The sequence below is a fragment of the Phodopus roborovskii genome, unplaced genomic scaffold (assembly GCF_943737965.1).
Source record: "Phodopus roborovskii unplaced genomic scaffold, PHOROB, whole genome shotgun sequence".
Lineage (NCBI taxonomy): Eukaryota > Metazoa > Chordata > Mammalia > Rodentia > Cricetidae > Phodopus > Phodopus roborovskii.
Genome location: NW_026125540.1, coordinates 2,231,243 through 2,243,620, shown reverse-complemented (window position 1 = coordinate 2,243,620; position 12,378 = coordinate 2,231,243). Strand labels below are relative to the sequence as shown.

The 12,378-nt window shown below is 38.1% G+C and overlaps 1 pseudogene; it reads left to right on the top strand.

Annotated features, from left to right (window-relative positions):
• The first annotated feature begins 208 nt into the window (after positions 1 to 208).
• On the top strand, positions 209 to 1,377 carry LOC127216306 (glyceraldehyde-3-phosphate dehydrogenase-like; annotated as a pseudogene).
• Positions 1,378 to 12,378: the final 11,001 nt, after the last annotated feature.

The window sequence follows — 12,378 nt, the reverse complement described above, 5'->3', positions numbered from 1 at the left end:
GCAGGGAGCAGTGTCATTAAAGCTTCATTTCTTTCAATGTCCTTTTTTCCCCATTTGTTATAGAGGTCAAATGCTTGACACATATCAGCATGAGGCCATAAGAAGTAACTGGTACAGCTCATAGGCAAGGAAGAAATAATTACAGTTAGAATTATTCAAGCAAGCTTTCCTGTTTTACCCAGTTGGTGAGGTTCAGGGAGCCTAGAAGATGCACGGTGGCGGTACATGTCACTGATATTTTAATATTCAGTTAACACAAAAATCACAACATTTGGCTCTCTGCTCCTCCCTGTTCTAGAGACAGCCACATCTTTTCGTGCAGTGCCAGCCTCGTTTCTGAGACACAACGGTGAAGGTCGGAGTGAACGGATTTGGCCGTATTGGATGCCTGGTTACCAGGGCTGCCATCAATTCCGGCAAAGTGGATATTGTTGTCATCGATGACCCCTTCATTGACCTCAACTACATTGTCTATATGTTCCAGTATGACTCTACCCACGGCAAGTTCAAAGGCACAGTCAAGGCTGAGAATGGGAAGCTTGTCATCAACGGGAAGGCTATCACTATCTTCCAGGAGCGAGATCCTGCCAACATCAAATGGGGTGATGCTGGTGCTGAGTATGTTGTGGAGTCTACTGGCGTCTTCACCACCATGGAGAAGGCTGGCGCCCACTTGAAGGGTGGGGCCAAGAGGATCATCATCTCCGCCCCTTCTGCTGATGCCCCCATGTTTGTGATGGGTGTGAACCATGAGAAATATGACAACTCCCTCAGGATTGTCAGCAATGCTTCCTGCAGTACCAACTGCTTAGCCCCCCTGGCCAAGGTCATCCATGACAACTTTGGCATTGTGGAAGGACTCATGACCACATCACTGCCCCCCAGAAGAATGTGGATGGCCCCTCCGGGAAGCTGTGGCTTGATGGACGTGGGGCTTCCAAGAACATCATCCCTACATCCACTGGTGCTGCCAAGTCTGTTGGCAAGGTCATCCCAGAGCTCAACGGGAAGCTCACTGGCATGGCCTTCCGTGTTCCTACCCCCAATGTGTCTGTCGTGGATCTGACATGCCGCCTGGAGAAAGCTGCTAAGTATGACGAAATCTAGAAGGTGGTGAAGCAGGCATCTGAGGGCCCACTGAAGGGCACCCTGGGCTACACCGAGGACCAGGTTGTCTCGTGTGACTTCAACAGTGACCCCCACTCTTCCACCTTTGACGCTGGTGCTGGCATCGCTCTCAATGACAACTTCATAAAGCTCATTTCCTGGTATGACAATGAATTCGGCTACAGCAACAGGGTGGTGGACCTCATGGCCTACATGGCCTCCAAGGAGTAAGAACCCATCCTGGACCATCCACCCCCCATCAAGGACATGAGCAAGAGAGAGGCCCTGGATGCTGAGCAGTCCCTGTCCAACTACCCCTGACACTAATCTCCCTCACAGTTTCCATACCAGACCCCCAGAAATAAGGGGCTTAGGGAGCCCTGCTCTCTTGAGTACCATCAATAAAGTTCACTGCACCTGTCCAAAAAAAAAAAAAAAAAACATTTATCCAGGCTGTTATGGTTATGGGAACACAAATACATTATTTGGAAGTGCATCAATTTGAAGGTGCATTTATTATAAACATGAACTTCTATAGGCCATCTTCTTTATCCTGCATACTGCTGTTTTTATATATCCATAACCTGTATATGTGAAAGTTGTGCTTTAAAATTATATTCTCCAATGGGAGATTTTGTTCTTTGCTGACTTTTTCTGAAAGTTTAAGTTTATCTATGAACACTTAAAGAGGCATACACTCCAAACTCCTTTCTACTTCCAAAGTAGAACATGGTACCTTTTGTGCTAATAGAAATCTGAGTTTAGCTGTATGTTGTCATTGTTCTTTCCTGGTCTCTTTGAATGACTTTCTGTCTTCTCACCCTTCACATTACTTCATATACCACATGTCATATATGAGAAATTTGTCTGTGCACATTAATAAAGAAAAGAATTTCTTTTACTATTTTTACATAATTGTGCAGTGCCCACTGTCACACTTCACTTTTTCTTTGTAATTTCTTAGCTATGTATGCATGAGTATCTGTGTCTTTCTACACCTCTTAATCTGGTTTCTAAAATGACAGTGAACCTAAGTTTTGAACTCATAGTTGATTTTCATGCTTAGTAGGTGGCTCTTATTATGAGGTTGACAAATATATTTTGTTGCCAATATAATTGACACTGTTTAATGTAGAATAATAAATGAAGATTATATAATTTCATCAGTGAACTTCAAGTTATGAGAAATAAGGTACAACAGAACAGTCTGATTTATACAGGAAGATAATGTAGACCTCTTTATCCCTCTACCACTCATGTTTTCCCCATGCCTTGGATCATACACATCAACAATTTGTTAAAAATATTTAGAACCCTAAAGAGAAATGGCATTTGCATATAATATAAGATGGCAGGCTCCAATATTCAATGAAGTGGTGGCTTATGTAACAAAATCAATGTCTAAATTATGAGGTCACAGAATATTCATTATTAAATAAATAATTTGCCATTTTTATGACTTTAAAGATTATAAAGCACATAAAATGTATGTTGATTCTCCTAGTAACTGAGAAAATATATGCAATAGTATTGATTTATTTCTTTAAAAATGTTAGTAAAGATTTCTCTTTCAGAGGAAGTCTATGACAGACAGGTCAGGGCCCTCAGCACTTAGACAGTTGCAGGTTGGCTGGGAGATCAAGCTAAGCTTGGGTCTCTGTTAAGGTCAGGCTGAGTCACACTAAAATGGCCAGACCCTCTGTCAAAATAAACAGCAAACAGAAAGCAAACAAACAGAAATCTCAAAGCTAACTTTTGGAACCAATACCACTTATTTACAAAACAAAACAGACAAAAAAACAAAAACAAAACAGTTACAAAGTATATTTTTAACTTAAAAAACTACTTGTATTAAGATGAATTATTTATAGATGAGAGACCTGCTCCAGCCCCTAGCCAGGGTTCAAAAGGTAAAATGCTTCTCAGTAATGAAGGAAGGGTTAAAAGATTTCTATAGTAACTTTAAATACAATCTGAGGTTCATGCTTTTTAATTTATGTGCTCTTTATTGTTCTGTTTCTACTCTAATAATCCTATCCTACTTCTAACTTCCCTATGAATTCTCTTCTTTTAGCTTCATCTTCTATTCTAAAAGCTCTTCTCCTTCAGGAGCCTTGAAGTGATGAAGTTTCTCTCATTGGTCAAAAGCACATTCCTAGAGTAAGCAAGAAGAACAAACTGTTTACCATTACAACATAAGAGTCCAAGGCCATAGGAGCAAAACCTTTACCAGACAGGGCCAGGCACAGTGCTCAGTGACAACTATAAGACAGAGATCTATTGGTAGTAGACTGGCAAGTGAAGAATAGGCATGCTTACTCAGTAAATTTGGTTGGACTTCTGTGTCTCTGACCCTGTACATAGCTTCAAGGTTTCAAACTTATGATCTATTTATAAAATGTCTTTAGTTTGAACTTGTTACAAGGTGGAAGTAAGCTAATTGTATACAGTTAGTCTGAGTAAGAGAATAAGTCACACTATTAAGAGTTAACACTATTATATCTTTTTCTTGCTCTCCTCTATTTGTTCCCTGTCCCAATCTTCCTGTTCTTTCTTGTCCACCTCTTCTCTCCTTCTCTTTCTCCAAACTCCTTCTCCCCTCCCTCCATGCTCCCAATTTGCTCCAAGGATCATATCCCTTCCCCCTTCTCCAGGGGACCATGTATGTCTCTTTTAGGGTACTGCTTGTTTCCTAACTTTTCCATCAATGTGAATTGTAGGCTGGTAGAATCCTTTGCTCTATGACTAAGATCCATATATGAGTGAGTACGAATCATGTTTGTCTTTTTGTGACTGGGTTATGGAGTGAAGAGCTAAGTGGTCAACACCAGGCTGGAAAACCCATAGCATCAGCTAATCTTAACAAGAAGGAACTCATGCACCCCAGTCAATTAGTTGGGAAACAAGAATAGGACTGACCTAGACCCTCTGAATGTGGGTGTTAGTAAGGAGGACTGAGCAGTCTATGGGGTTTTTAGTAATGGTTCAGTATGTATTCCTAGTATAAGAATGGAATTTGGGAGACCAACTCACATAGAGGGACACTTTCTCAGCCTAGGTACATGGGAGAGGGCCTAGACCCTGTCTCAAATGACATGACAGACTCCATAGGGAATAGTCTGGGGATGGGCTGGGGTTTGTTGAGGGTGATAAGGGAGGATTGGGAGGGTTAGGGAACTATTATTGACATGTAAAACATCCTAATTTCAAATTTAAATTAAAAAAAGGGGAAGGGATCTTAACACTAGTTAACACCTGCTGTGTCTCTCATGGCCCCTGACATTATTCAACTTAGCATTGCAAATTCTAAGATAACTTTTATTACTGAACAAAAACAAATGGTTCACAAATCATCTCAAATGGCTGATGAGATTTATTATTTTTCAAAATTCTTTTCTGTCATATTTTGGTGTTTCCATGTTTACATTCTATTGAGTAGAAATGAGCAAAATTGATTAACTTGTCAAAACTGTAAATATATACATTTACAAATGTCACAACTTCTAAAATAGCACTTAATAATTGTGGAATGTTGTAAAAAGATACACTAAATATTGGTAGTAAGTGCAAACACTGTTGATTCAAATATGCGTGCATTTCAAGTGAATCCCTCCATATGTTAGTACCTAAAAATGAATTGCCGTTTCATAGATGTTTTAAAACTACCCAAATTGTTTATGATCTATAAAATGACACCCCTCTTCTCGTTCTCAAAGGAAGTTTCAGAAGGTTAGAATTTTTGACTGGTTTGATACACTGAAGCATTTCTGCTGCCTAAAAAAGTGGATATCCCATGTCAGAGACCCTTTGTATATATATCAATTAAATGAACTGAAAAAAAAATTGAAAGTTTTAAGATATAAACGAAAAAAGAATTAACATTCATTGGCTTCTCGTTAAGGAAGAAAATATCCTGCCTTAATTTTCTATGTTTACAAAAAAATTCATTTTTTTTTTTCTACAAAAATGAGAGAGTAACATCTCATGGGATTCCTTTCTCATAGCCACTCTCCATCGTCCTGATAAGTGACATGCTTAGTTTACTGCATCCACTTCCCAGCTGGCTTTAATCTCACTTCTGACCATCAGACATTAAGATAGAAAAGGAAGTGAATATTGTTCCTCTGTTTTAAAAATCTATTTCAATATACATCACATATATTAGAACGGAACTGGACTCATTCCTGTAAGAACAGAAAACATCTGCAAGTCTCAAATCTTGTGAGACACATTTTTTTTGTTTTTACTAGTTCCCTTGGCAGTCTTATCAAATAGTAAGGGATTTAAGTCATTTATTTAATACCTAATTTAGTAATCTATATAAAGAGCGGCATACTTAGCCAGCTTTTTGGTGTCTGATGACAAAATCCTTGTACCTCCCTTGAAACAGATCACAGAATACTCTCAAAGTATTGAGGTCTGTATGAGAATGCAGTAATTTCTTATTCTCTTTGGGATAATCTTTCCACATTGTATAAGACAAATTGCCTATTGTGGTTTGTTGATAATGCCTTTTTTGCTTTATGTTTAATTTTGTATCACAGTTGCAAATTGTTAAATTGGAGTGGTTACCATTGGATAATACATACATCTGCATCAGTATTGACTCCTTGGTAGAATACTAGAGTCTATCACAACTATCAATAGTACTTTGTGAAACCTATGGTGCCTCATACTAGAGTATTCCTCAAAAATGACAAAGATAATTCTTGTTAAATCAGGAGAATAATGATAAAATCAGGGATAAAGATAAAAGGTAATGAATTCATAATGAAAATGCTATCACTTTACTAAACCATGAATCATAAGATATAATGTAATTCTGAGCTGAAAAAGAATTACTAACTCCAATTAATTTTACAGATTGCCAATGAAATTTTAAAATAGAATGGTAAATAAATTAAAAATCCTGTTTGAAATAGGCAAATAAAAATAAAAATTACATAATTCATTAATCCAGTGGCATATAAAAACAAGAAATATAATCAGAGTAAAACTCATCTTTGAGAGCCAAGTAAATTTCTTTAATTATTTTAATTTTTATTTTACAAATCAATCCCCATTCCATCTCCCTCCCTCTACTCTCCATCATTTTTTCCCGTCTCTCCCACCTCTCAAGCACCGCTCCCACCCTCACCTCCCACCCTATCCCCCAATCCACATGTAGGGTGATGCCCTCCAGGAGGTGTCTTCTAAATCTGTCAAGTCATTTGGAGAAGGGACTAGGCCTTCTTCCTGTCTGTAGGTGAATGGAATATCCATCCATGGAGAATGTGCCCCGAAACTTTGTGCACAGGAATACATTCTAGTTCCACTGTCTGAGGTCCCTTATACTGCTTAGGATTTCTAGCTGAAACCCATGTTCAGGAATCTGAGTCAGTCCCACGATAGATGCCCTGCTATCAGTCTGGGGGGACCATTAGCTCCTCCTTGTTCAGGTCAGCTCTATCTATGTGTTTCTGCAGCCTGGTTTTGTCCTCCCTCTCTGCATCTGGATTCCAGTTTGGATCAGTGTTTAGTTGTGGGAGTTTATTTTTGTTTCCCTCAGCTACTATGTGAGGGCTCCACGATGGTGGGTACATTAGTCTTCAATCTCATTATCTGGGAAGGGCATTAATGGTAGCCTTTCCACTCTTCAAACCTATAATGCCTCCCTCTTTTATGATCTGTCTCTCATTCTCTCTCTCTCTCTCTCTCTCTCTCTCTCTCTCTCTCTCTCTCTCTCTCTCTCTTCTCTTCTCTTCTCTTGTCTATTCCTCCTCTGACTCAATCTTCCTAGTCCTCTACACCCATTCCCTTCTTCTAGGTTCGTCTCCATTCACTGCCTTCCCCCAATCCCCATATTCTCAGGAGATCATGTCCCTTTCCCCTTCTGTGAAGGACTTTATATGAATATCTTAGAATCTTCCTTGTATCCTAGTTTCTTTTCCAGAGTGAATTATAGGCTGGTGATCCTTTGCTCTATGTCTAAAATCCATATATGAATTAATACATACCATTTTTCTCTTTTTGTGACGGGGTTACCTCATTCAGGATGGTTTCTTCAAGCTCCATGTGTACTTGTCTGCCAATTTTCAATATTCCATTGTATTCTACTGAATAGATGTGCCACATCTCCTTTATCCATTCATCAGCTGAGAGGCAACTATGTTGCCTCCAGGTTCTTGCTTATTAAAAAAAAATGCTGCTATGAACAATGTTGAGCACATGTCTTTGTTGCATGGATGTGGATCATTTAGGTATATGCCTGAGAGGGGCATTGCCAAGTTTTGTGGTAGACTTATTTCCACTTTCTTGAGAAATCACCATACTGATCTCCAAAATGGCTGTACAAGTTTGCACACCTATCTGCACATCATCTCCAGCATAGGTTGTCATTGGTGTTTCTAATTTTAGTCATTCTGGCAGGAGTAAGATGGTATCTCCAAGTTGTTTTGATTTGCATTTCCCTTATAGCACTCTCTTAAGTGTCTTTGAGCATTTTTGATTTCCTCTATTGAGAGTTCTCTATTCAGTTCTGTACCCCATTTTTAATAGGGCTATTTACTGTTTTGTTGCCTAGTTTCTTGAGTTCTTTGTATATTTTGGAGATCAGCCCTCTGTTAGATGTATGATTAGTGAATATCCTTTCTGAGTCTGTGGACTGCTGTTTGGCCTTGCCAACTGTGTCCTTTGTGTTGCAGAAGCTTCTAAGTATGAGGAGGCCCCAATAATTAATTGTCTATATCAATCTCTGTGCTACTAGACTTATGTTCAGGAAGTAGTCTCCTGTACCACTTTCTCTTCTAAGTGGTTCAGGGCGGCTAGATTCATGTTGAGGTCTTTTATCCATTTGGCCTTGAGTTTTGTGCGTGGTGATAGGCATGAGTCTATCTGCAGTCTTCTTTCTACACACCATCATCCAGTTGTGCCATCACCATTTGTTAAAGATGCTTTCCTCCTCCCATTGTATACTTTTAGCTACTTTGTAAAAATCAGGTGTTAATAGGTGTGTGGGTGAATATCAGGATTTTCAATTCGATTCCATTCATCTACTTGTCTATTTTTTGTGCCAATACCAGGCTGTTTTCAGTACTATAGCACTGTAGTAGCTTAAAGTCAGGTATGGTGATACCTCCTGAAGATCCTTTATTGTACAGGGTTGTCTGGGCTATCCTGGGTTTTATGTTTTTTCCATATAAAGTTGATTATTATCCTTTCAAGAACAGTGAAGAATTGTGCTAGAATTTTAATGAGGATTGCATTGAATCTGTAGATTGCTTTTGCCAAGATTGCCATTTTTACTGTGTTTATCCTACCTATCAAAGAACATGGGAGATCTTTCCATTTTCTGGTATCTTCTTTAATTTCTTTCTCTTAAGGACACAAAGTACTTATTATATAGGTCTTCCATTTGCTTGGTAAGCATTACCCCAAGATACCTTATGTTATTTGTGGCTATTGTAAAGGGTTATGTTTCCCTGATTTCTTTTTTTTCAGGCCCTTTGTGGTATGAATAATGTAGTGCTACTAATTTTTTTTAATATATCTTGTATCCTGGTAGTTTGCTGAAGGTGTTTGTCAGCAGTAGGTGTTTTCTGGTGAGTTTTTTTTTTTTTTGGTTGCTTATGTAAACTATCATCTTCAAATAGTGAAAGTTTGATTCTTCCTTTGCAATTTGTACTCCCCTTGATCTCCTTTTGTTTAGCTAGGACATAAAGAACAATATTGAAGAGATATTGAGAGAGAAGGCAGCCTTGTCTTGTTCCTGATTTTAGAAGAATCATGTTAAGCTTCTCTCCATTCACTTTGATGTTGGCTGTTAGTTGCTGTGTATTGCTTTTATTATGCTTAGGTATGTTTCTGTTATCCCTGATCTCTCCAAGACCTTTATCATAAAAGGTTCCCAGAAGGTGGCTGAATTGTTGGATAGGTCCTCTATTTCAGTGCTCATTTAGACATGTGGGATGGTGGTCAGGGTATTGCACAGGGTAGGAGGAGGGCAGGATCTTTGTGTGTGAGGGTGTGTATCAGAGCACCAGAGATTTGGTGCCAATCAAGGGAGTTCCCAGGGAAGAGTGTGGGGGGGATTCAACCCTAACTAGTCCAAGGCTCACCTCTAGCAGAGGCTCGGCAATGAGGGTCAATGACCTAGCAGGGGAAAGGATTTGGATATAGGAAAAGACAGCTAAAATTTGAAGACATTTGAAGGATTGTTTATAAACCTAGTAAAGATTCCTGAAAATAAATATGCAGGAAATCTAAATGAAATAGCCAAATAAGAGGTAAACCTTGTCCTAATTGGAAATCTCTTGTCACCAAATGATGCTCAAATTCCAGTATTGGGTTATACATAGTTGAGTTCTTGGTCAAAGGACTCCCATGGGAATCCCCAACAACCGATGCTGTTGCCAAGAACATAGGTTGTTCTCTACAAATTGACAGCTGGGTCCTATTGCAGAATACAACACTTATAGAAGTCATTGAACATGGAGTAGTCAAGCTGGTGCCTAAATAGTCTCAGTCATACAACCTAGCATTTTGGTAAAAGAATGAACACTGCAACTACAAAAACAATATCATAAACAACAACTAAGCCATAAAAACATTTGTTTATCTACAATGGTATCCTACTTGCAATATATGCTAAAGCAATCGTGGCACAAAGCTTCTGGGAGTAACCAACCAATAACTCATTTGACCATAACCTGGTATTGCTTGTGGTGCCTACAAACTTATGATAAGATCATCCAGGTTCTTAGTCTAAAATAAAATCATACTGTCCCACGCCCCAAAACAAAATAATGAAGAGACAAAAGAGGAGCAATGAAATAACTCCTAATGACATTATACAATACATACACATTTGTACCTTGCTCAGAAAAGTTTCCTCTGGCAACAAATGAGAACAAATACAGACTTACATTCAGATACCATGCAGAGAGTGATAGTCTTTGGAAGAGTCAGTCGTAAATGGGATGTCTGCTTCAAATTCCTGCCTTCAGAGCTTAGGGAATCCTGTGGAAGAGGAAGCAGAAACAGTGTAGGAACCAGAAGGAAGGATAATACCAAAGATACATGGGCCTCTGAACAAATAGGATCATTGCTCATATGAACTCAAAGAGACTGAAGCATCATGAAAAAACCTGCATGTGTCTTCACAAAATGGGATCTTAGAACTGAAGGGACAAGTGATCACATGCTCCTATCAGTAGCTGGAAGCAATACTCATTTGTTAACCTCTTGCTTATGAAAACTAAATTCTCTACAATGGAGTTTCTCAGAGGAAACAAACTACTTTAAAAGTGGGTTCCATAACCAGCAGTAGATGACAAACAGAAAACAAACTCAGTGGCATCTCTAGAGGTTCTTTGTCTCATTATGCCTTTCTGTCCTGCCAGGTCTTTTCCTTAGTTCTTTTTCAACTTTAACTTATTACTTTAGCGGTTTTCTGAGATTCCCAAGTGTTAGACAGAATTGGCCTCTGTTTCTTGCTCCTTCTCTTGTTTTCTTTTTCTTTTATTTTTTTTGTCAAATTTTGTTATGTTAATTCTATTTTTATTTTATTATATATTTAATTTACTTCATTTTATACAATTATTGTTCCTTAGAAGCCTGCCTGTTTTACAATATAATGATAAGCAGAAAAGATGGTAGATGTGGAGGAACTGTGAGGAGTACAGGGACAGAAACCCTTAATCAGTATATTATAAGAGAAAAAAGAAATCTAGTTCTAGTAAAAGGGAAACTGGGATTGATATGTAAAATAAGTAAAATTAATAAATAATTTAATATAACCAAAGATAATAAACAAAATCATTACTTAAATATTAAAAGTATACTGTAAGAATTATAAAGACTTGCCTAGAATATAAAATTGAAGTGCTACATCTGCTAAATGACAGCCATTCAATCTGAATTGGGAAAATTACTTAAAAGTTCAAATGTACCTTAAAAGTACAAGGATAATTTGGAGAAGTAATGAAAATTTAAGCATTCTATCTTTATAAGAAAATATTGATCCAGTAACTCCCTAAATGTCAAAATATCTATCAATAACATAATACTATTGAATAAAATCACCTCTATTTGCAACCAGATATTCTAGATGTTTATTACATGAAAGGCTACTTTTCTTATAATCAGCAAGGAATGTAGCATCTTCTTGCAGAGTAAGAAGTCTGTTTCATGTTCATGTTTGAAACAAAACCTAAAATGTACTGACTGGCATAGGATAACACAAATGTTGTTTTAGAACAGAAACTAATTAGTATACTCAACATTTCCAAACATGACCAGGATTTGCATCATGTATTAAACTACAGTTCTGTCTTCACAAACTTACTGTAGATTAAGTAGACACTGGCTCCTACACTTGTTGACCGTGAGCATATAACTTCACAGAAAATAAAAGTAAAGATCACACATCATTTTACATCAGCAGCCAGACATACTTTATACTTTCAGATATTAAGCCAACACTTGTTACTCCATCTTCTTTAGTACTGATTTATTTAGTATTCTTAAGAGTATAAAACTGAATACAAGAATTGAATTGAGTATGTACATTTTAAAAAATTGATAATTTGTCATTGCTTAGGTATTTACTTCTATTGTGATTATTTGGTATGGATTCAATGTATAATATACAGTAGTGTTAGGATATTTTTCTTTTTTTAATTTAGAAACAACCTTATTTTGCATATTAATCATAGTCCCCTCTCCTTCCCATCCTTCCATGCATCCCACCCCAATCCATTCCTCAGTAAGTGTGAGGCCTTCCATGGGGGATCATCAAAGTTTGTCACATCATTTGAGGTAGAGCCTAGAAACTCACCTGTGTATCTAGGCTGAGAGAGTAGCCCCCCATGGGAAACAGACATCTAAAGTCCATTTGTGCACTAGCGATAAACACTGGTGCCACTGTCAGAGGTCCCATAGAATTCTTAGACCTCCTAACTGACACCCATATTCAGAGGGCTTGGTTTGGTTCAATGCTGGTTCCCCAGCTATACAACTGTAGTCCATGTGCTCTCACTCAGGTCAGCTATTTCTGTGGGTTTTCCCAGCATGGTCTTGACCTCTTTCCTCATCCTTTCTCTCTCCCTAAAGCTGGATTCCAGGAGTTCAGCTGTGGATGTCTGCTTTTACTTCCATCAGCTACTATATGAAGGCTCTAGGATGGCATTTAAGATAGTCATCAATCTCATTATAAGGGATAGACAAACTTGGTATGTACTCACTCATTTATGGTTATTAGACATAGAGTAAAGGACTACCAGCCTGCAATCC